Raw genomic sequence first — 25,766 nt, forward strand, 5'->3', positions numbered from 1 at the left:
TAACTTCAACTAGACAAACATTCCAATATTTTAAATTATTTTATATAATTTGTGGAAGCCTTTCTGTTCCAACCAACTGAATGCACAACAAAGTTTATTTTTTATTTCTGACGAATACTGACAAGAAAAGAACCTGTTAACCTGAAGATGACCTAGGAAGATCAAAATGTTGTTCTCTAATTTATTAGTAAAAGTGTTAATACCCACACAAGCCGTCCTGAGATACATATGAATTAGGTCTTATTGCTCTGTTCGGTGAATGCAGCAGTTAGCTTTCACATAAAGTTACGGTGGCTGGTCTGGAAAACCATGGACTTGGTGTCACGTGGTATGAGCTAATAATGGCAAATTGCGAGTCGAATGCCCTAATCATCTGGCCTTTCCAGGCCCAGACTAGAGGGAAGGGAGCTAGTCACTACCATCCACCACCTACTTTTGGGATTTTCTTGTTAGTTTAAATAGTAATACTTAACCACCGTTCTTATATCGCATTCATCATGGTTCCTAAAAGGATGAGCCTGGTTATTTTGTGTTTATGTTAACGGGATTATAACCACAATCTCTCTCACACAAAACACTGGGATACATTTGGTTCTAAATTAAAGTATTTGTTGTTGTTTGTTGTCGTTTGGAATTTCGCACAAAGCTACTCGAGGGCTATCTGTGCTAACCGTCCCTAATTTAGCAGTGTAAGACTAGAGGAAAGGCAGCTAGTCATCACCACCCACCGCCAACTCTTGGGCTACTCTTTTACCAACGAAAAGTGGGATTGACCGTCACATTATAACGCCCCCACGGCTGGGAGGGCAAGCATGTTTGGCGCGACGCAGGCGCGAACCCGCGACCCTCGGATTACGAGTCGCACGCCTTACGCGCTAGGCCATGCCAGGCCTAAATTAAAGTATACTGTATATATATATTTTCTTGTTGTTTGTGTTTTACGTTAGCAAGTTTATTTTTTTTGGGGGGGGTGAACAGGTACAACTCATAAGACAAATATACAAAGTTTAAACATGAAAAGAAGCTAAAATGTTTTAAAACCAATATTTCTAAACTCATCCGCTGTAAAAGATGGCTAGACATCCCATGTTTGTCTCGATGGATCCTCTTGGAAAGCTTTAGTGTTCTGGTTTTCATTTTTATCAGTAATTCGTAACTTGATTTTCAGATCTTAAAATATGTATTTAAAGTCATTCAAGGATACCCATAGTATTTCATCAGAATTTTATTACAAAGTCATTCTTTATAAGAAATTACTGAGAAAAAATATTCGTCAGAGAAATATGTTAAGCAGTAATAATGTAAATATAAGCATTCCCTTTGATAATTTTTATTAATTGCATAATTTATGCCATCCACCAAGAAAAAAAGGAGGAGCGTCCTAATTTTAAGATCTGAAAATGTGAATGTTCCTAGTTCTATGATTTACAAATCTGAACACCCTATCCATGTGGATTATATTCCTCGCAAATTTTATGCTTGTAGGTTCAGTTAATTTTGATTTTTTACAAACATGTATTCTTATTCATTTTTAGTTTGTGATGTGTTCTACATGGATAAAAGCTGTTTTCTTTCAAATAAAAAATATTCTTTTTTATAGTTTTATATGTGTATCATGTCGGGTGTATAAAAGTCAGAATAACTTATATGATGATTTTTATTGATTTTTTTAGAACAAAACCACATTTAACTATACTCTATGCCCACCGCGAGAATCGAATCCTGGCTTAGTGTATCGTAAGTCCATAGACTTATTAATGCCCCAGACTTTTAATTGGGATATGAAGCCTCTTTCCATAACAGTATTTTTTTTTTAAACTGAAAATGCGGCATCAGGAATTACTAAGCTACACAATATATTTTAGTTTAGTAAGTGGAAGAAACACATAGTCATCTGGTCTTTGCAACAAGAGACTTGGAAACCTAATACATAGAATAACAAACATAGTAATTTGTCACTGTATGAATGAAAGAAATAAGACTTATGGAAAGGCAACCAATCGTAAACATTTTATTCACTAAAACAGGCTCATATTCGGAATGTTATAAAATCATCGATTTTGAAAGGTAAGATAATTTCAATTTACATCATTTTCTCAGTTGGGATTTGAAATCCCACCATTTCGCGCGCTGAACGAGTGCTCTACCATCTGTGCTACAAGATTAACTGTTTAACAACTGATAGTAAGGTACTTTTGTTTTGATGATTACCTTAAATTATCACTTATACTTCAATCACAAACGAGGCTACAGTTTTTGTATTGTGATAATTTCAAATTTATTATTAATTTTGGGCTCTGACTGAGCCCGAAACTTCTAATACACCAGGCGAGTGTTCTACCAGTGCTTGTTAATAAGCCACCTTTTAAACAACTCAAACAACCACAGGGGCAAATGGAAGTGTTTGAACTTAAATAACACTCAAATCTATATTTAAATTAACGATAAGCTAATAAAAGAAAAGTGGTTGGATTATTAAATGAGAAGCCAAAAGTTATTTACATATTCGACAAAAAATCGGTGGCGAGACCAAAAGAAAGAAAGATGCTGATCAGATTTCACATCACGTCTTGAACCCTTCAGAATTTAAGTTAAGTTGACCAGTCATAAAAATTCAATGAGAAGAATGCAGAATTTTCTTCTTTTTTTTTCTATTTGGCAGCAAAACTCAAGCTCTTACTCAAGGTGAGGTTTCAATACTGTACAACTATACCATGAAATAACAAATAACATCCTTGACTATCTCAAACCACAAAGAATAACATCTAGGTTGAACTAGTACATGACCTAGTTTGAGTTTACCAGATTCTGAACTAAAACTCCAACAAAATTTGCTCAGTTCTATTTACTATGTTCTAATTTAAATTTAGTGACAATATGAAATTTACGATATGATCTGACCGTATGTTACAGTTGTAGCCGTTTATTGGATTAGACCCAAGGATATGGAGACACAACAAGGCAGCTTAATGGATGAACAAAATATGTATGAGACTCGTATGCATTTCAAACTGCCTTGGTTAAAATACAAACAGTTAATTAAATAGGTAATATTTTAAAAGCATACAAACTACAAATTTCCATCGAAAGTTTTTGTTTCATGGTTAACTGTGCGTGGAATAAGTTTAGCATCAAATACAAACCATTTATTTGTTGAAGATATGTTGTGATGCTCTTCCCTTTATCGAAACAACCCAGAACTTACTTCGTACAGTGATCGTCTATGTACCCAGAATTTGGGAAAACTCATCAGTTCATGATTGAAACTGACTTATAACGAGAAACATTTTAGCCATAAACAAAATATAATAATAAATAAAGTGAGAATAATTTTAAATCAACCTTATCAGTCAAGAAGACAAATACTCTAATTTCTCTCAAACAAGTGATTAACATTCCTTGATTTGAAATTATTTACTGAAAAATAAAAACAAATCAGTAGCTTAATGAAATTACATTTATTCAACCCAATTTAATCTGATTTATTAAATTATATTCTTCAAGACTTATATATGTTTCGTAGAACTTCCGTTCAAGCATCCATTTCGTTAGCGCAGTGTAATAAAAGGAGTTAAGCAATTCATAAATGAATACATAATATGCTACTACACCATGTTAGATTAAAATTATTATTACATGTAAGGTAATGCATGGTGTTTCAGTCTCTATTCTTCTTATACTTATTCAGGGTTTATTAAAAACTTTGTACCTTTGAGGAAAACTATAGAACATTAAATACAGCAATATATTTGCTTATTGATACTTATTAAAAGCCTTCAGTATATATATATATATATAAAAAGAAATGCAAATAAGTATCAATGACAATAGGTAAGAAGAAAACTCGGTTTGGAACCTCTGATTTTTAGCGTTGTAAATCTGTAGACTTACCACTGTCCCAGTGGAGGACCTCAAGAAAAAATAAGAAAATATTCGGGAGGTTAAAAACGTCTGCTTATTTATGAAAATTTTAATTAAAATGATATTAAATGAATAAATGAATCGTTCTTGTAATTTTGAGTCTAATTTTTGTATAGTCTTTTGTTTGTTTCTGTTATTGCATAAATACTCAATAAGCTTCCTATGCTCTGCCCAATAAGGGGGATCGAATCCCGTATTTTAGCGTTGTAAGACAGCAAACTTACCGCTAACCCATTGTGTAGATTTGAGCTTAACGACAAAACAAACTGCATAAAAGTCACCCAACTGTGGTTCCATGGCAACCGTTATAAAAAAACATCGTGTTTTCATGGTTGAACTCAATATAGAAGTATTAGTGATAAAAGAATAAACTTATAACGACCTTTTTGTTCCACATATTAATTTAACTTTATGGGTCTTAAACAACGATTAACGACTTTTTGTTGCCTATTGGCCAAGTTATTCGACACCTTTTGTTTATATTTTATTTTTGAAATTTATGAATCAGTTTGTTTATTTTATATATTTTCATTATTTGACAAATTTATACTTATTCATTTATCTGCATGCAACATATAGCTACGTAATAAGTTTGACAGAGGGGGCTTTTTATTACCATAGTTAAGATTTTTTGGAGTAGGCTTAAGTTCAGCTTTAGAAGTGCGAGTATGTTGGTAATTATTGTGGTAAAAATGTGAACTGGAAAGCAGGTAAGGTGCAATTTTAAAATATTCATGTCATATATTTACTGCAATATGTATTTTAACGAAAGTTTCATTATAAAAAGTCTCGAAACACAATATGATTATCAGTATCAGTTTTTTAATTTTTACAAAATCTAAAAAGGACAGTAAACTTATCTACACAACATCAACACTCGTATCACCAACAGTTAAGCTATTAATAGTAATATTAAAATTTTTAAGAGTAAGGGCAAAACTCAAAATTGTCAACCGTTTGTGTTAAAAAGTTTTAAAATTAACATGCGGTTTGAGTCGTAAGCATAAAATATGAAGCTTATTAAGTAATAAGTTTAAAGCATATGTTTAAATGTTATTGCTAGGTTTCACGTTCAATTTCATTGTAGATACGTAATATAATTTTATACTCTCAGTTGAATATTATCAAGAAGAAAAGTGAGACGCAGCTAGACTGAATTAACTATCATAATAGGCTACAAATAATTGAGTTAGTTTAGTATTAACCCTAAATCTTCCACCAACTTTAGAAATGATTGAAATCTGTGTCTCCACCCTGTCAATATTATTTACCATGTTTCATGTTTTTGAACTTTCTTATAACATTGGATTTTGCCCTTCATAACTCAAAAAATTACCAGAAAATTTTATGGGAGGGTTAGAGTTTGAAATAGTGTCAAAAAATATCAAACTGGTGATTTGTTTATGACACCACTCCTAATCACAGTTTTTCAAATACTTGAATTAAAAAAAAATGAAATTTGGTCACTTGTGATTTAAACATACTTTAGCATTCTATTATTTTTTCAGAGAAAAATATAATATTAATTTTAATTTGCTTATATCAGGTTTAAACAAAGAAGAAAGAATTATCTAACATAGGAAATAGTTCCTTTAATGCATGGCTTGAGTTACATCTAAAATATAAGAGCAGAGTTAGGCCTCTTTGTTGCCCTATCCAGTAACCAATCAATTCAGCTGGTCTCACTGGAGGACATGATCAAAGACATTGAGAAGAACACAAGAACAACATAGAATCACATTCTGCTCTCCTCTAGACAATCACACAACTGAACAAAACATTTGGAAATTTTCCACTAATTTGCTTACTTATAAAAACTATTGAAGTTCTTATTGGTGCTGCTGAAGAAACCACATGAAAGTTGAAACTGTTCACAAACTCTTTCTGATCAGGAATGTTACAAATACATGAACTTTGAGGAAGTGGTTAAGAAGTGGCATTCATAGAAGTGCTATCACATTGTTCTTTGATGTATGTTACTTTAAAATGAAGTTTGAATTCTGGGTTAATTTTGCTGAAAAAAAGGTAGAAAAATACCAGACTAAAATCACATGAAAGTACTCAGAAACTCTAGTTCCTTTTTCAGTATTTGTTAAACTTGTATGAAGATAATTCTGCTAGTGTTAAGAATGTTGAAAGCATGAGAAGCAACTACAGTAAACACTTGTGTTGGCTGTCGCATACTGCACCCAACTCAAATGGAGCTGATATTAAAAACAGTGATTCATACTTTGTCATGACATTAATTGACAATTGTGTGCAGGAATATTGGAGACTCACTGGATACAGGCATACAGAATAGTGGCAATATCAAGTAACTTTTGATATAAGTTTTGATCTATCAAATCCCAGATCTGCTCTATTGGGTTGAGGTCTGGACTCTGTGGGTGCCATTGCATCATTTGAAGGACTTCAGCAGCTTCTTTCTCAGCTACATAATTTCTGTGTAGGTTGGGTGAATGTTTGGGGTCAGTTTCTTCATGGTAATAGAAACCTTTACCCAACCATACATAAACTTCTAAGTATACCATGACAGATCAGTATTTGGTGATACTTGAACTGTCTATTATTTCATCTATTTTGCAAATATTTATTGTTACTTCATCAGAAAATCATCCACAAACTATCACACTGCCTCCATGCTTCATGGTAGGTACTATGCATTGAAGTAAGTCTCTTTCACTTTTCTTCTGCTGGATGTACAACCTAAGCTTTGAACCAGATTTTTCATACTTGGACTCACCTACGCATAACACTTTTTTCCAATCTTCAACAGCCCAGTTTTGTGCTTTTTAGCAAACTTTAGCCTCTTCACAATATTTGGAAACCAAAGTAAAGGTTTTGTAACTGCTGCATCACCAAATATTCCATACTCATTAAATCATCTTGGAACTGGAGATTTGGACACTTTTCTATCATTTGGTGCAAGGTCATTTATCTCATGCATGAGATAAGTGGCAGTCTTCCTTCTCTCCTGAAGGCTGCATAAATAAAGATACTTAATATTAGTATCACTGAATTTTCTATTTTTAAATTTATTTATCTTGGTCTCATAATATATGGTGTACTTGACAGTTTTGGGGGAATATTTCAAGTCTGCAGCAGTTTGTCATGGAGTCAAACCAGTATCATGTAAATCTTTTATGTGCTCCTTTCATGTGTTCAGTCTTTCATTTTTTGTGAACTTCTTCACAGCTTAAGATGAATTCTAAAGTTTTTGTTTTACAAATTATGCTATTACTTCTACTTCAAATGTCATTACTGCCTTCAGATCTGGGGTTCTTAACTGAGAATTTTATGGCTAACATTCTTTAGGAAATTGATAATTATGAGCTGTTCTTTTTCACCTGACAGCACTTTTACATTATTTTGGACCTGTTCATGATGAGGAGGATTTTGACAGTTTCTTTTTTTTTCCTCCTCCTACCTTTGCTGTGTTCTCCCATTCATCTCCTATGATATCTATTAGTTCTTGCTTTGCCTTTTTTATATAAACTCTTTCAGGTGATTGCCATTTTCTTGTTTTCGAAGTTTTCACATTATACTGTTTCTTTTTTAACATGACATCCATCATTAAAGAACCTTATTTTCTTTCTTTCCCCTGGCACCAGGGTTCATGCTGAGCATTTTATTTTTCAGTTGAGGTCTGATATTAGCCTGCTTCATTCTCCATGGAATTTTAATCTTTATTCTTTGACTAATGGGAAACTAATAGCAGTTGGAGTCAGCTTAAATTATGTGGGGTGCTGTTCCTGATAATTCTATCTATTTTCTCACTTCTGTTTTCATACCTTTGTCTTATCTTTACAGCCCACAGTACTTGTCCAACATGTATCCCTTTACTGAGGTGCTCTTCTGATCCCCAAGGGGTTTTTCTTTGAGAGGGGATACTATGGGAAGGACTCTGTCCTTTCACAGGTTCATCTAAATTACCATTATCTTTGTAACTTTCATATGACTTTTCTCCATCTGTTTGCTTTTGGAGATTTTCCAGTCTTTGATTCAGGTGTGGACTCTGTGATTGGGCATCTTCTCTTTTTCCTGAAGTCTCACATTTTGTTCATAGAAGGAAGCTATTCTGTTAGGCATATTTCCTCTACCTCATATATTTATCTTCCACTGTCTTTATTGTATAGCTGTTTCTTTCTCGATGGAATACTGTCTTCATTCCGTTGTCATCCTTTAAACATCATTGCAGCTATGACTGAATAACATCTTCCAATAATGCTTCACTTTTGTGTGTTTTCACTGCTTGAGGACAATGTAACACAGTGAGGTGCCAGTCTGATAAAATTTGGTTGGTTGTTGATTTGAACACATGCTTGCTTTTAGATTGATTTGCATAATATATGCTTCAGTTCAATATTGGTGGAAACATCCACATCTTAACACAGTGAACTCCTCTTGCATTCAAAGGCAATTGGGGATATACCAATTGAGGTTACACCTCATGCTACTGTGAATTCATCTCAAGGAGTTATTGTTGAGAGGGATTTGAAGAACATCCCTCAGTGAGTCAGATTCTCACTGGTTTCTTTACCCAAGTAGTTTCTGCAGTGAGGTTTATCTCCACTTGCAAAGATAGAATTGTGATGCAGACCAATGTCCTCATTCTCACATTTACATCACTATGTCTGCCTGCCACAATCAAAACAGGTTATCTTAATTGCAGAGTACGGCCATACATTCCAAACCCTCTCCGATGTTTCCAATGTCAGAGGTTTGGCCACTCAAAGACATCACGTCGTGGTTCCTTGACATGTTCTTGTTGAGGTGGCAAGGACTATGAGTGTGAAACTGACACTCATTGCATCAATTGCAATGGCTGTCACTCATCCTACTTTCGTTCTTGCCCTAAATGGTTGGATGAAAAAGAGGTGCAGCATTTGAAAAGGACTCATAACATTAGTTATCCTGAGGCTCGGAAATTGCTGTCCACCACTAGATCTCGGACATATGCTGCTGCACTTCATTCCACAACTACAGTGGGAGTGCAGACAGATCTCTCTGTGCCTCCAAAAAAATCATTCTCCAAACAAATGAAAAGTCTTTTGACCTCCATGGTTAAAAACGTTAATGAATCAACTTCAACACCTCTCTCTGTCTCTTACAAACATTCCAACAAACTCCAAGATCCCCATCCTTTGGTTCCAGTTACAGGCATTTCCACAGATCCATATTTTTCTCCCACCCCAAGATGCAAAACAATCATTCGTTCATGTCCTCAGTCATTGGAATCCCATTCCAATAACAAAGACCTGCCCAATTGACCCAGGGCAGGATCCATGGAGGTTGATAGACCTCCCTTGAATCAGGACAGTAAGGAAAAAAGATGTGGTCATAAACAGAAGGGTTTTCTACCCAATTTGCTTACACAAATAAAAATGGCCACCCTGATACAATGGAACTGTCGAAGTTTACGTTCTAATCTGGATGACATCAAAACACTGATTACTTCCTATCATCTTGTATGGCTTTCCTTACAGAAAACATTTCTGAAACCTGCCAATACAGTCACATTTCAGCAGTTTTCTTTGTACAAAAATGACAGGCTGTGAGATAGACGAGTGTATGGAGGGGTGGCACTGTTGGTTGATCAGCATGTGCCCACCCTGTCTTTGCCACTCGACACACCCTTGGAGGCCATAGTCATCCTTGTTTCCTTGGGTCATACCATCACTGTCTGTTCTCTCTACGTGTTGTCTGGAGATACATATGATCAATTAGACCTTGATGCTGTCATTGAACAGTTGCTGTCTCCTTTTTCATCCTGGGAGACTTTAATGGACATCATCCCCTCTGGGGAAGTGCTGATATTGGCAGGAGGGGTAGCTCTTTAGAGCTTATGCTCTCTGATCACAACCTTTCTTTTTAGTACTGGTTCTTCTACTTATTTCCATGAACCTGGTCAGTCCTTTACTGCAATTGATCTCTCAATTTGCTCCCCTTCATTATTCTCTCATTCTTCACAGAGGGTTGACAATAATCCATTAGGCAGTGATCATTCTCCTATAATTTTGAGAGAGTCTGGCTGTGGTCAGTGCCACCCGACCTGCGTGCCCAGGTGGAAGCTGGATCAAGCAAACTGTCCCTCTTTCACTGCTCTCACAGAAATTGATCCTGCTATCATCTGTAAGCTGTCAATAGACAGCTGTGTGGCAGCAGTAACTGACTGTATTATACAAGCAGCTTCTCAATGTATTCCTAAAACATTGACCTGTTTTCCACTATATCCTCGTCCGTGGTGGAATTGTGTCTGCCACATGGCACGAAAGGCTTAAAAACGGGTCTGGGATACTTTCCGTAGATATCCCACATTTTTGAACTGCATCACTTTCCAGCTGGCCCGTGCACATGCTCGGTGGGTAAGATGTCAAAGCCAGAAGGAATCTTGGATTAAGTTTACAACTGGCATATCTTCTATCACCACTTTCAAAGTCATATGTGACAAGATTAATAAGTTCAGTGGGCAATATAATTGTCCCCCTCTCGATCTTGCTCTCTGATGGCCAGGAAGTAGCTGATACCCAGAGCATTACCAATTTTCTAGATGAAAGCTTTTGCTGGGTATCTAGCACTTCTGCCTCTTCTTCCACCTTTTCAGCCATCAAGACTCGGGCAGAGCAATTACCTCTTCCTTTTGAGCTGATTGTCTCTGTGACTGTAATCATCCCCTTACATTGGTGGAACTCAAACTGGCCCTTCATCGGTCTGGCAGTACATCGGTTGGACCTGATGATGTACACTATATGTTGCACTACATATCTCCTGCTTCTCTTGTTATTCTTCTGATTGTTTTTAACTGGATCTGTCAGGAGAATGTTTTTCTTGATGCCTGTCCCCAGGCTATTGTCCTACCTTTCTCTCAGCTTGGGAAGGATCCCAAGATTCCTTCAAATTATTGTTCAATTGCTTTGATGAGCTGCTTCTGTAAGACCTTAGCGAGGGTGGTTAATACTCATCTTGTTTGGTTTGTCAAATCAAACAACCTCCTCTTGCCCACCCAGTGTGGGTTCCAATGACAGGGCTCTACCATGGACCACCTAATTCAACTTGAAACGTTAATCAGAGAAGACTTTCTCAAATGACAACATCTTGTATCAATATTCTTTCACATGGAGAAGGCTTATGATTCAACATAGTTATGACATTTTGCAAAACCACCATAAATGTAGGTTACATGGCCATTTGCCCATTCTTATTAATAAATTTTTAATGCACAGGAGATTCTAAGTTCATGTGGGTTTAACACTTTCCCATTCCTGTAGAAATGAACTTGGAGTCCCTCAGGGTTGTATTCCAAGTGTCACACTTTTCAGTATAAAGATTAATGCCATAACTGAACAACTCTCTCTTACTGTAGCAAACACTATGTCGACAACTTTCACATCTCGTCAGTCATCGAACATGAGGTATATTGAGTGGCATCTATAGACTGCCCTCAATTGTTTACTGAAGTAGACAACAGCAAATGGCTTTAACTTTTCTCTCTCTAAAACCATTTGCATGCACTTTTGCCGCCAATGAGGTATTCACCCTGATTCTGAATTACGTATTGGTGAAGTTGTGCTGTCTGTGGTCCCTGAGACAAAGATCTTGTGGCTTATCTTTGACCATAAGCTGACCTTTTTACCACACATCAAGCAGCTACAGGTCAAATGTACAAGAGCACTGAACATCCTCTGTATCCTCTCTTCCACCACTTGGGGAGTGGATCGATCTTCTACGCTAAAGATATATTGTGCTCATATTCGATTGAAACTCGACTATAGATCACTGGTCTATGGCTGTGCCAGACTTTCGGCCTTAAAGATACTGGACTCCATTCATCATCAAGGACTTTGACTCTGCACCAGGGCTTTCTGCACTTCCCCAGTTCAGAGCTTATACGCAGAGTTTCATGAACCTTTTTTGCACCTCCTGCCACTTGCAATTGTCTTTACTATATGCTTCAAAACTTCGTTCCTTACCAAAGCATCCCACCTGGGGTTGTGTTTTCTTCAGTGGTTCATACTTTCTCAGAACTGACAATCTGCCATTGCTCCTTTTGGCCTTCGTATCTAGGTGCAGTTGGATGAATTAGGTCTGTTCTTGGATAACATTGCTGTATCCACTTGTCAGCCCATCCCACCATGGCTTATTACAGTCCCCAAATGTAACCTTTCTTTAAGTCATCTGAGAAAAGCAGACACTCCCGATTGAAAATACTGTCTGCTATTTCCTGAACATCTTTTGAACCATCCTTCCATTCCTATTTATTCAGATGGTTTGAAATCAGGTGACTGAGTGGGCTCTGCCATGGTTTGTTGTAGTTTGGGGGTTGTGTGCAAAATCCCCTCTATAGCTTCTGTGTTCACTGCTGAACTGTATGGCAGTTTTCTTGCCCTGGATCACATAGAAGCTAAGTGTTACTCAAAATATATACATAAAAATGGCTGGTTTGGGTTGAGAAATTCTTTTTATGTAGAGGAGCAAACAATATTTCGACCTTCAGTTATTGTCGGGTTCACAAAGAAAGAAAGAGGTAACTGACCGATAGCTGACCACATGTTTGAAGGTGGTTGTGTAACTGAGTACAGGAATGTAGAGAGCATGCTTAGATGTTAGATTTTCTAATCACTAAATGGTACTCAAACTGCACTATTTATACTGACTTGCTCAGTTCTCTACTGGCCCATTTCTCTACTCTTATCCAGTTTTTCTGGATATCGAGCCTTGTTGGTATTCAGGGGAATGAGCTTGCTGACACTGCAGCTAAATCTTTCTGCTCTGGCACTGTCACTGCTTTGCCTGTTCCACACATGGACTATGGTCCTGTATTCAAGGTTTGGATCGATGGCAGCTGCTAGTTGACTTGGAGTGAGCAATGTGAAAACAAGCTTTCCCAAATAAAACCCTATATAGGACTTTGGCTGTCTAGCTTTTGTAAGGATCAGAAAGAGGAAGTTTTTCTAATTAGACTATGCATTGGTCACAGTTTTTTAACTCGTCATTTTCTTTTATTTGGAGCTGATGCACCAGTGTGTTGTCTGGGTAACACTCAGATCACAATAAGCCACATTTTACTTTCTTGCCATTGTTATGACTCTCAACGACAGCACTATTTTAAACATGTTCTGTCCTAAGGTTTGTCCATAATGTTGGAAAGTGTTATCGGTAATGATGACACTGTCCACCTTGAAAATGTATTTAATTTTTTTAAAGGTCATTTATCTTTTTAATGCTATTTAGTTTTTTAAGTTTATACATTAGACCTTTTTTAATGTGATTCCCTTTTAAGAATCAAAGTCCATCTAGTTTAATTTGAAATTAGAGAATGGCTGTAATGTTAAATAACTCAAAATAAAGACTGGAAAAGCAAATTTCAGGTGACTAACGCTGCTGTTTGAACTATCTGTTAGTCATCCTGGCAGGTTATTAAATTTTGCTACAAATCTTTTAAAACTTTTATTACTTTTGAAAATGGCCATGATATCAAATAACTCAGAACCAGGACTGGAAAGGCCAACTTCAGGTGACTGGTGGTTTTTGTACTTACCTGTTAGTCTTCATTACGAGTTATGATAATTACAATTAAGCTACAGAAAATCCTTTACAACTTGTATTGCTGTAGTTTTTCTCTTAACATCGTAGACTAGATGTAAACATTGGTTTTATGATATTTGTTTTTTTAAACTTTGTTTTGTTTCACCTTAATTTTTTTTATGAATTTTACTAAATCTACTTTAACTTTTAACCGGATGTTTGGTGCAGATAGCCTAGCTGCTTTGTGCCATAAAACACTAAATCAACCAACCTTAACTTCCATATGCAAAATTTTGAAAGGCTTTGCAACTTAATCAAGCAGCAACCGAGTTCAAAGGTTATAGCTAGAAGAGATGATTGTTTACTTTATTTCTATAGTTACTTTTCTACATTTTAAGAAAAATAAGTTTAATAACTTATTTCTAAATAGTAATAATCTATATACATATAATGTATGATAACCGAAATGTGTCTGTATTTCACAAAATACTACTACTCCATTAAAACTTGGCCAAGACAGATCACTTTGTGAAGACTAATGGTCAGTTTCATGTTATTGGATATTGTAAAATGAGTGCATGAGTGCTGCATCAATGAAAGTTATGTATTGTTAACTAGGAATGATGGAAATGTCAATATAATAAATGTATAACCTCATGATACTTAAGCTCCTTAGACTAAACATTTGTATTTTTGTGTAATAATCCATCATCGTACTGGAACTAAAAAAAGCATAATTGTATTTCTTAAGTTTTTATGATGGTTACAAGGTTGTCAAATTGACAGATCCCACATGGAGTAGAGAAAATAACAGACAAAATAGTGTTACTGAAAACAAATTCTTGAAATGTGTCTAGGAGGTTTGAGAGATCACCAATAATATTCAAGGTTTGAAGGACTAAGAATAGTTTTTTGATCGTAATGTGAAAATCACTTTGCACTCATACCAGTATCAAAACAGACATATTTCCACAAACAAATATTTAGTAAAAATATTTCATAAAGAAATGATTTTTTGTGTATAAAACACTTGCAGTTTTTACTAAGGGCCTACACATGTTATGAAAGTACACATACTGCATCATTATTTATAGTATAAATACTAAACATTTGCAAATGTATATACAAACTCCTGTTTCATTATACCGAACGCATCATGAAAGGGTTAATATACCTTTTTCTACCTTGGAATTATTATGTAAAACTTCCTATCCACAAAAGTTTCTTGAACAATTTAAAAGTTAATTTTATTAATACTATTCCACACTTTAAGACAGAACAAAAATGAAACATTTAATATTTTCCTAATCTTTTGGGCAATTTAACAGGTTTTTTGTTTAGGAGCCTACACTGACTAATCCATTTTATTAAGACATTGATATTGAGCTGGGCCACCTTTTCCAGTTATAATTGGTGGACTTGTGTGACATAGATTGTAACTTTGTGAAAGGGGTATTATTTTATTGTATCCAATTTATTGAGAATTATGGTTTATATTTGTTAGATGTGGATTTCATGGTTAATCCTAAAATGTTTGTATGGACTGATACCTTGTGCTCTGCTGCTTATAGAAAATTAAAATCACTTCCAGCAAGTTGTATTGTTATAATATAACAAGTAGGATCCATGTTTCTTGTGTGGTTTTCTTGTTGGATGTATTGTTAGTACAGAAAACAAAAAATTGAAATGCAACTCGTCAGACTATATTACTCATGTTTAGCTATTCTTATTCTACAGTTGGTATTGTAAATTTAGCATGATTTTATTTGAGAAGCATTTTTTTGCTCATTATCATTTGCCTTATAATAGTATGTTTATTTCTTATTTTAGAACTAGTTGAATCCTGACTACTGAAGGAGTTGTGCAGTTGGAATGCAGTTTGATGTCTGTTCCTTTGTGATTGTGTAGGGTTGTTTGTTCAGTTGTAGCCAATTCATTGAGGATTTTGTGCATTTAGTAAACATGAGGCTGAAACTAAAGTCTGTGTTTGTATGAGATCAAGTTATTAAACTGACTGAGGAAGATTAAAATTTCACACACACTTCACCAAATCCAACAAATTGCTTTCTCAGAACATAAGCAGGATCAAGTAACTTGTATGTTTTCAGTCAGATTTTACCTCTACTTTCTATATATGGAAAAGTGGTAAAATGTTATCAGATCGTATCACACAATTATAGATCTTTACTGAGCACAATTTACACAGTGACCATGACCTTTGCATTTGTGATGAGCATACCTTTTGGACAGGCTATCAGCTGCTGTATAATATTTTTATTGTGTTGCACATGATGTGATTAGACTTAGACTAGTATTGAAGGAATTGAATACCTGGGATATTGTACTTTAAAAGCTTGTCAAATTATATTTTATCTAGGCCAGTCATCATCAATTAACAACCACCATGGGTTTTTCCTAGTATTTCTGTTTTAATATCCATTGATGAATTGATTAGGAATGTCATTTGAAGAGGCAGCAGAAAGTGGTCTTAAACAGATGCTTCTGCCAGCCATGTGTTCATTTTCGTGCTTGTTTTAAAGTTGAAAAGCTTCTTGTCCTTACCAACTTCCTCACATTTGTATGGCTCAAGTGATCACATGATGTATTTTTTGTTTAGGCAGGTGAGCAGAATATTTTACAGGTGTGTGTTTGGGACCTTAATAAAGAAATGAGACAGTGCACAGGTAGAGTAGACTGATAACATATTAGTGTTGGTAATGGAAGTGCATTGATTTTGATTATTGCCAGTGCATTTTGAGTTTGTTTCTTTTGCAAAAATATGTTGACAGCTAAATCCATAAAACTTGACAACTTCTCCCTTTTTTTCACTATGTTTTTCAATTATCATTTTGAACTATTAATTTACATTTTCACAGGAGACTTTCACCACTTGAAGATACGTAAGGATGGCTGAAAATAAAACAAGAATAGGTTTAGCACATCACCAGAATTCATCAGTCAATGGTGAATTATGTGAAGGATCAGTGTCTTGTGAATTTATGAGTGTTTGTGATGGATCTAATTCAAGGGTATGTTTGGAGGATGAGAGAGCTGATGTTCTTTCTCAGGAGCAAGTGAAAACCTGTGAACAGTCCCAAAGGAAGATACCAGAAACTGGGAGAAACCAGCAACCACAAAATGTTGAGTGCAGTTACAAGCATCCTACATCCCTCCAAATTTCTCAAGAACAGAGAAGTGGTCTTATAGGTGAGCTGAATGTAGATATTGAAACTTTTATACAACCAGTTTGTGCAAAAGTTATAAAACTATATTAATATGAAATGTTTTTAGTTCTGCAAAGAATTTTAATACAAGTATTACAATATGTCAAGAGACATAAACAAGTTGACTTCACATGTTTCAAATATATAATCATGCATATTCATCCTTTATAAAGATACCGTTCATAACTGAGTGCAAGACATTTTTAAGAATTTTATCATGATTGCAGTTTTCCTGAAGGTGAATAGTATACAAAATAAAAACATTTTAAAATTGACTAGATTAATGCAAAATCCAAAGTTATACTGATGTTTCTCTGCAGTTTTCCAGTGCAGTAGATAATCCATGAAGATTAGGAAATGGTATAGTTATTGTACTTCTACAAAACTTAAAGGACAACCTTTTTCCTTATGCAGGCATTCTAGAGTTGTAAGAGCCATTTAAATTTTGTTTTGTTGAAAGGTGTCGTAAATTAGCAAAAAGAAATAGCATTTATGAATAACCTATTTAAAAAAACTATTCAGTTCTTCACAAAAATTGTAGTTATCAAACATGCATCTGTCTAAAATATTTTTTGTGCATGTTGTCAAAACTTTAACATAACTCCCATCTGTGATGTTGAGAAAACCCACTTGCAGAGAAATATATATGCAAAAATGGCTCATTTGGGTTGAGAAAATATTTTACGTAAACCTGACGATGACCGAAGAAGGTCGAAACGTTGTTCACTCTTCTACATAAAATATTTTCTCAACCCAAGCAAACTGTTTTTGCATATATATAACTCCTATCTGTACACTTATTATTGAATACTGTGTAAGTTGATGTTGCAATTAGCTTTAGGCTGTAGACCTTTTACCTACAGGAGAGATGCATTTTTCATGTATGGTAAACCGTATGAACAGTTTTAGTTTAATAAAAGCTCATTTTTAGCTGGGCAGAAGAAACATACCATAAATGATGAGGAAGGATGGAAGTGTGTGTGTGAGAGCTGAGTATCTATCTGAAATACATTTTTATGTGAGAAAAGTGATGACTAGAAATTCCACAGCACTGATTGCTATATCTCACACTGATAAGAATATGGAGAGACTGATGAAGATGAGGTTTTGTAAGTAACATTTCTGAAAATGATCTTTCTAATCTGAAAACGTATTTCAGGTATATACTTCTCTCTACAAAACCAACAGTTATTTGCTTGAACTGCTACCCAAGCTATTTTTGCACATGTGCCAAACCTCAAATTAAATTCCCACCCTTAACTTTAACATTCTGTACTGCACAAGACATTTATATAATCAATATTAGACAACAGCCCTTTCACCAATATGGAGGTAAATCATCCTTCATGCAGAGTAAACCCTATTAGCACTCATGCCTTCCTAAAGTTTCTTTCTTGAGGCAGTAAAAGAAATACATTGAAGTGCAGAGAAGGGGTGGGAGGTTCAGTTGAGAGGCATATTGTAGCATTTCTGAAGTTGACATTTTTCTCACCGTAAAATGTTTTTCAGATATGTTCTTACCTCTCTCAGACCCTTCCATCATTCCTCATCACTTAATGCTGTGTTTCTGTTGTCCAGTCATGAATAAACTTTTATTAATGTACAAGTGATCATGGGGGTTTACTGCACCTGAAAAATGTGTGACTCTCCTATTGGTCCTCCATTAGAAAAGAATGTGCAGGCTGGCATGTAAACTACACCATGTTTGTTGCTTATTACCTGTATCATTTGGTCATCTTCTTATCTAGATATTGTCTATTACCTATTGTCATCCTTCATATCCTGTATAGTCTCTAAGTGGGTAAGTTCTCAATTTATTTTTTTATATTTACAGTGATATCTTTTCTACATCCCTGAAATTCATTCTGTGGCGAGTGGTGCTTGTAGAGGTATATTTCATTTGAAATCCACAGCATGTGACATTTACAGGTCTGTTATGCTCACTAATTAGATAGGATGTTCCACAATAACTTTGGATGGTTCCTTTCAGTATATTGTTTCATAAATAAGGTCTTTTTAAAACTATACTCAGTCTTGAATGATTATGAGTAAAGCCATTTTGGGATCCCTGTCCATTATTCTGGTCATAATTGAATAAACCATGACTGGACTGATTTTTAAAATAGGGTTTTTTTTGGTCACCTGTTGCACTGTCTTAAAGTATTCCATTTCTGTGAACTACCTATTTCATTGTATTCTCCCTCTTTTCTAGTGAAATATGAGAATCTTTGCCACTTACCAGTTTCTGGCTGCAATGGAGGTGGATCATGGATACTTTCTCCTGCGTGTAACCACTTCCACTCATTTAAGAATAGGGTAGTGTTCTTTCGATGTATATGGTGAGTACTCTCCTCCTACTGGGGATCAGAAAACAAATGCCCAATATCATTTGTTTTTTGACATGTTGAATCCACCACATGAAGTTCAACCCTCCAGCTGGCTTTCCCCCATCCTACTGTAGCCTGGATGTTTGCTCCCAAGTTATCTGGTGTTAGAATTGTGTAGGACCAACCAATATATTTCTTTATACATTTGGTTGCAGATGATCTTTCATACTGCAGACTAGGCAAAATATTATAGACATACCTGGTTTTGGATTGAAGTAGACCCACCACATTTGTGTTTCTCTTTCCTACCATTATCTGGATGTCTGGTTCCCAGGTAGTCTGGTGTTTGTTGTGTATTAGGTCTGCAGACTTGTGCTATACTTAGGTTTTGTAGAAGTCCCCCTTCCTTCTGCTTCTGGTCGTGAGGTAAAAAATGGTTGGACAAGAATATAAATATTCAGTGCTGCCTGATTTGACTGAGTTGACCCATCAAATATGACCTGATGTGCTTTATCCAATTCTTACCATTTGGTACATTCAATTACTTACTGAGTTGATATCTTTTCTCTTTGAATTAGTGAAACAATTATCTTTACAACAAATGAAGAAATACCTTCTTCAGATGGGGTGTGGTCTCCCATAAGTGTAATCCTATATGCTAGGACATCACACTCCATGGATTCTCTTTCAGTGTCTTCTGAAGATTACTCAACTAGGAAAGTTTTGTACTGGTTCCTTCACCATTTCATTGTGGGATTTTAGATATTATGTAAGTGGAGTTATTGTACTGAAAATTAATATTTTTCAACATTGAAAATGTATTTCTGATAGATAATTACTTCCTCTCACACATCCTCTCCACTTCCAATGCACCTTTTTCTTTTTTTACCTGATTTTGAAGTGATGGTTGTGCTCTAATTATAGAGAGAGGGAACTGTGCTAGGAGAGTGTGTGTTGCACTCTTATGGGTGGACGATTGTTGCATGCTCATTTGCATAATACTGCACAAATACATGTGTAAACACGTGATGTTAGTGGGAAAATCAAGATTAGTGGCAAGACAAAAACCAAGGTAAGTTATGTGAGTAGTGATAAGTATCTATTGGAAATACATTTTCAATATTGGAAAATTTTAAGTTCTAAGCTATCAAGTAGCAAGACTTGGCAAAATGTATAAACTATATTTAGTGGCTTCTACTTGACTATTGACATCAGGACAGCTGCTGACCTGTACAATTATGGATGGAAAGAAAGTTTCTATTTTTGACTTTACATCCTATTAAGTAATATAAAGATGTAAGTTACTTACTACATTTTTGAAGTACTAATCAATTATCATTAGTTGGGATGTTGTCACCTTTGGTTTTTTTAGGCATAAATTTAATTTTTTGATGTGAAGCATCATCTGATGTTTTAAGAAACTTAGTGAGGCTGAGTGGTGCAAACTCTGCAATGCATATTTTCCAGTGCTTGCTAGATTGTTTATTAACCTTCATGGAAGATATGTATGAGCTACAATTAACAAGAGTACATCTTTCTCTGAGTATATTTTGAAGTTGAGCAGTAATAGCACAAATTGCAATCTATGTAAATAGGCATTGTCCTTATTTCATTGAATTCTATCAATGATTATTTTGTGATACATGAAACAAAAATTTGAGTTTGATTTCCCCTAATGATGATAATGTTGCTATCAAGTATAGCTTAGACAGGTAACTTGGGCATTGCCAGTGTTATTCATGTTGTAACTATGGGAAGTTGTGTAAACTACTGAAGTACTTGACAAGACATAATAGTATCATATGTACATAGCATATACTTATATAAGCAAACTTGCGTTTGTGGTAACAAATGCATCTCGAAAACTTAACAGAATCCTTTATAGATGTTTTAAATAAATGTACATGTGAAGAATGATACCTTGACATCAAATTATGCTGTTTTCTCCTAGTGTATGCAATATTGGACAATAGTGTGTATGTATAAGTAAGTCATGGGGGCATCTTTTTACATGTTACCAGCTAATGCCAAAAATAAATCAATATGGTTTTCTGTAGTTAAGAGACAAAATTAGCATTCATAAGTGTTCCTATATCTGCATTATAATGACTGTGAGAGATAAAGTAGTAGCTACAGAAAACAAAACTCATCTACACAGTAACAAAATCACCAATGATAATATCTTTTACTTTCATTTCTGACACTTATTCTGCTAAGTGGAATTTATAAGTATCCAAGTTTTGAGAGCATTTCATATTTTGGTGACTTAAACTACTGGTGGAATCAACAAGATTTCCATAAATTTAACATTTTTCTTATACTCTACTTTGATTTTATTGTGACTAAAAGTGTATATCATTTTTATTGCACCTAGAGAAAGCACCTCAACATAAAAGGTGAAATAAATTACAAGTTTCTTTTCACCGTCAATGAATAGGAAAGCTAGAATAAGTAAGTGATCCAAGAACCGGAATTAAGGGTGTTGGTAATAGTTCCTGGCCCGTCCTATGTTCATGAGCTGCCTAATAAAAACTGGCCTAGCTGCTGAAAGAAAAGAAAAAAAGATTTTTGCAGGAAGTATGATTGGCTGATTATTAGAAATAAGAAACTTAGCTGTACATCTTGCCATGAGATTGGAACTTTTGGAGTGGAAACAAAGACAAGAATGAAAGTTTCTGAAGAATGGGCCAACAGTGAAATAATTTATTATGGTGAAAGTTGGCAGCAGCATCTTGTCTTTGTGGAAAAAAATATTCAATCCCAAGGAAACCATAAAGCTATGGTAAAATTGTTGACTGAAGCTGAGAAAGAGACCATTGAAAATGTGTTTGAAAGCATAATCTTGCAAAAAAAAATTATTGCTTCAAGAATTATTTGCACAACATATAAGGTAGCAGAAGAACACCAACCATTTCACTATTTCAAATCTGAAATAGACTTTCTAGAACAAAATAGAACTGACATGGGCTGTATCCTTCACTCAATGAAAACATAATAATATTGTGATTCACATTAGTGAAAAAATGAATTTAAAAAATTCTGATATATTTACTAAATCAAAAAGTAGAATTTCATTGATAATTGATGAGTTAATTTATTTGAGTAAAAAAATCTAACTTAAGTATATATTCAAATTTTAATCCTGGATAAGGGAATGAATTTCCCAGTAAATTTATTTTTTGACTTGATTAAACTTGTACATGTTAACTGCAAAAGGAATTTTCTGTTCTTCACTCATTTGTCTTCAGTTTTATGGAATGAATAAAGATTGAAAAGTTATTTACTTTGTGTGGCACGTGGTGGTGCAGCCATTAAGTTGGGAAATGAAAATGGAGTTGAGAAATTGATAAAGACAAATTTCCTTCTGTAATTATGTAGCACTATGTGAATCACTGATTAGAACTTTCAGTTGGTGACACTGTAAAATCAGTCTCAGGGATCAATAGGTTTAAAGTGTTTGTTGATAAACTTTGTCTTGTATCATATGTTGCTGAAAAATAACATAGAACTGAAAATGTGCACAAACTTGCTGGAGATTTGACTTTTAAAAAAATTGGCCAAATTTTAAGCACTCAGTGAATGGCATCTAATTTCTAGTGAGTTCAAATGTTTGGGAAAACTATTAAGCATTAATGCAACATTTCAAAGAAGTAAAGCATGATTTAACGAGAGACAAAAACAGAGCAATGTGCTTATAAGGGCTTACAGCAAAAAAAAAAAAAAATTACAAGCACAGAATTTCTGTTGGATCTAGAATTGATGCTCTCCAAGAATTATTCAAATTGAGTTTGGACTTGCAAGAGCACAATAGAAACTTGTACAAAGTGGATCAAAAGATAAGAGCTTTTGTACAAATTTTTAAAGAAAGACATAATTCTTGGCATGTATTATAAAAATGTCACCAAAGCTACCAAAACTCTTCACATCTGGGGAGGTTCACTTCCCAAAAAAATATTGAAAAAAGGATCTTCCAATTAATCTGGAAAAATTTTACAGAACCTTAAAAAAAGGATTTAAAAAAGTTGCTAGATGGTGGTAGAACACATTCTGCACAAATACTTGAGAAAAAAACATTATCCTGAAAATGTTGATGTTCACTTAACATGTGATGATGTGAAGGTCAGAAAATTATCAGTAAGGCTTCAAGTAAATGAAAGAGATATGATTCATGGATTTTATCAGTATTTGATTGAAAAAGCAATTCTGATAAAGTTTCAACATTTGAAAACATGCTTTGACTACTATTTCCATGTCTTCCAGTGAATATGAGCAAGGGTTTTTGCAGATGAATTTGATTGTTACCCCAGTTTAGAGCTTCATTGATAATAAAATCCATTTCAGCATTTTTGTTTACTAGACTTGTTGGACTGCTCCTTCCATGCTTTGACAAGAAAAAAATGCAGATTCAAGTCTGAAAAAGTTACTCAGTAGTAGACACCCAAAGCTAGGAACAAAGTTAGGATATTAAATCAGATGAGAACTTGATGAAAACTTGGAATTATGTATAAAAAGGAAATTTGGTGTGTTTTCATTTCTTATATCCTTCTATGTATGAGTAACAATACCTCTTTTTTTTTAATACAAAAAAAAGCATTAAGACTTCCCTTTAAACTACATGCTTGGCCAAACGTTTTACCAGTTAGAACTTGGTAACCTTTGCATTTGAATCTTAACTTTCAGTATTCAAAGTTATACTCCAGCCAAGGTAAGTCTCTCATTTTCATCTCTGAAATTTGAATTTGAGTTTAGCAGTTGATTAAATATTAATATGTATTAAATTTGTTATTTGCCAACAAGATTGAACATTTTTTTTTACACAAATGTATTTTAATATGCAACATCAAACACTGCAATTTGTTGTGACAGTTATTACTAATAGTTATTACAAATGATGGTTTATATACAACAGTTTTACAAATTTGCAAACTTTATTGAGTCCTATATCCAGTCTTGGACTGAATATTTTATTGATGGTCCAGGTCCATGACAAGAGGATTAATTCTGGGTTGATATTGTTATGCCTTACTCAAGTTTTACTCTCAGCTTGCGATTTTTTCAATGCTTTAACAGTAATGTTGATTTTTACACTCAAGAATGTTCTACAAATTTTGAGAACAAGCATGACTTGCACAACACATAGTTAAGAGTATGTGTCACAGGCAAAAAACACTATAAAGTAGCAAATTTAGGCACTGAAATAAATGTACAACAGTAAATCTGTCACACTGTTTTAAAGATGATTTGTTTTAAAGTTAAATTTAATTCTTGGCTTGGAACAAGCTTGAAAAAATGAAGGAAAGGAAGTGTGTGATATATGGGAATATCATGTTTTCAATTTGCTTTTTAGTGATACAGGAAATTTAAAATAATTTTGGTTGTTCACTTTCCATCATCGGGCCAGAAGGACATTAAAATTACCTTATTCTGGTTTTTTGGTTCTGAACAGTAGGTGATATTGCAGTAATATATAGCATCACTGTTAAAATAATTGGAACTAATATTCTTTGCTTTTATGAAATTGATTAAATATAACAGCTGACCAATGCTCTTAGGAAGCAAAGGTCACAGTGTTGACTGGACAGAAGAATCAAGTTTGTGTGTTGAATTCAAATGTACTTTCATTAGCCACTTTCCACTATGAAATTGTCAAATGAAGAGTTATTTTAAGAATGATGTATTTTAATCCTACTGAGATTAACCTTGAGTTATAGAAAGCTGTGTAGCTAATATAATATAGCAGAAAGGACTGTCCTTTCACCTGCATAGGTAGTACAATGTGTTTATCATTTATTTGTTATAATAAAGATTTAGCTAATTTATTCACATTTGTCCAGACTAGTTATTTTATGCTATTTGTGTAACTGCTGCTTTTTGTGAACTTATCCAACTGATACTTCTCAGGAACTTTGTTGTACTTAAATACCACATTTGTATGGAATTTGAAAGATATGCTTAAGCCAAGAGTAAATATTCTTCCAGAATAAGTTTCTGAAAAAGGTATGGGAATGATTTCAAGATTTTAATAATTCAGGAAGAATTTGGAGTCATAAAAAAAGAGAAAAAAATCAGGAAGAAAAGGAAATAGAAAAATGGGGATGAAAAAAACTGATATTGACCACTGAGTCTCGTCTCTAAAGTTGTGCCACTATAGCAGTATTTTCAACCAGTTATAAATGGTGAGAACTTCTAAGAAATTTAATAGCCTTGATTGAGGGTGTGGGAAAAATATTTGATTCATAAAAAGAATGTTTATACCTAACTTAAGCCTTTCATTGGATTGTTTTAATCTAAGAGCTGTGTATTTGCTTATTTGTATAATGTAATGAAAATGGAATACACTTGTGTATATTCCATTTCTATAATTCCTTAATATTTTGTATAAAGTATAATGGATTTGACAGAGGATGTAATGAAGTATTTGGGGGGGGGCATATCCTCGAGAGGTGTTCAAAGAGATTGCCCTTGGGAAATGAACTATCTTCATCTATTTAGGGAGCTAAGCCTCCTTTATGCAATGTCTTTGGCCAAATAATCACTAATATTAATCTGTAGTTCTTTTGTTGTATCTTGTAAAGTGTTGGCTGATTATTTTTGCACATTTTTTATTATCAAAACATGATTGTGGATTAGCATTAAGTAATCCATCTAATTAAAGTAAGCAGTGGTTGGATAGTAGTTATGATGCAAGTTTGTTACAATCTTGTGATACTTATACCTACTTTCTGTCGTTTATTAAAATTAGTATGCACAGTTTTTAAATTAATATTTT

At 34.4% G+C, this 25,766-nt stretch overlaps 1 protein-coding gene across 2 annotated transcripts in view; it reads left to right on the top strand.

The window, feature by feature from the left end:
* Positions 1 to 4,538: 4,538 nt before the first annotated feature.
* Positions 4,539 to 25,766, top strand: part of LOC143232736 (adenomatous polyposis coli protein-like) — a 74,720-nt gene continuing 53,492 nt past the window's right edge. For both annotated transcript variants that reach the window (XM_076468514.1, XM_076468517.1), the window contains exons 1-2: positions 4,539 to 4,631; positions 16,323 to 16,653. The gene's annotated coding sequence lies outside the window, so the exon portion shown is untranslated. The remainder of the gene's footprint in view (positions 4,632 to 16,322; positions 16,654 to 25,766) is intronic.

The sequence above is a fragment of the Tachypleus tridentatus genome, chromosome 11 (genome assembly GCF_004210375.1).
Source record: "Tachypleus tridentatus isolate NWPU-2018 chromosome 11, ASM421037v1, whole genome shotgun sequence".
Classification (NCBI taxonomy): domain Eukaryota; kingdom Metazoa; phylum Arthropoda; class Merostomata; order Xiphosura; family Limulidae; genus Tachypleus; species Tachypleus tridentatus.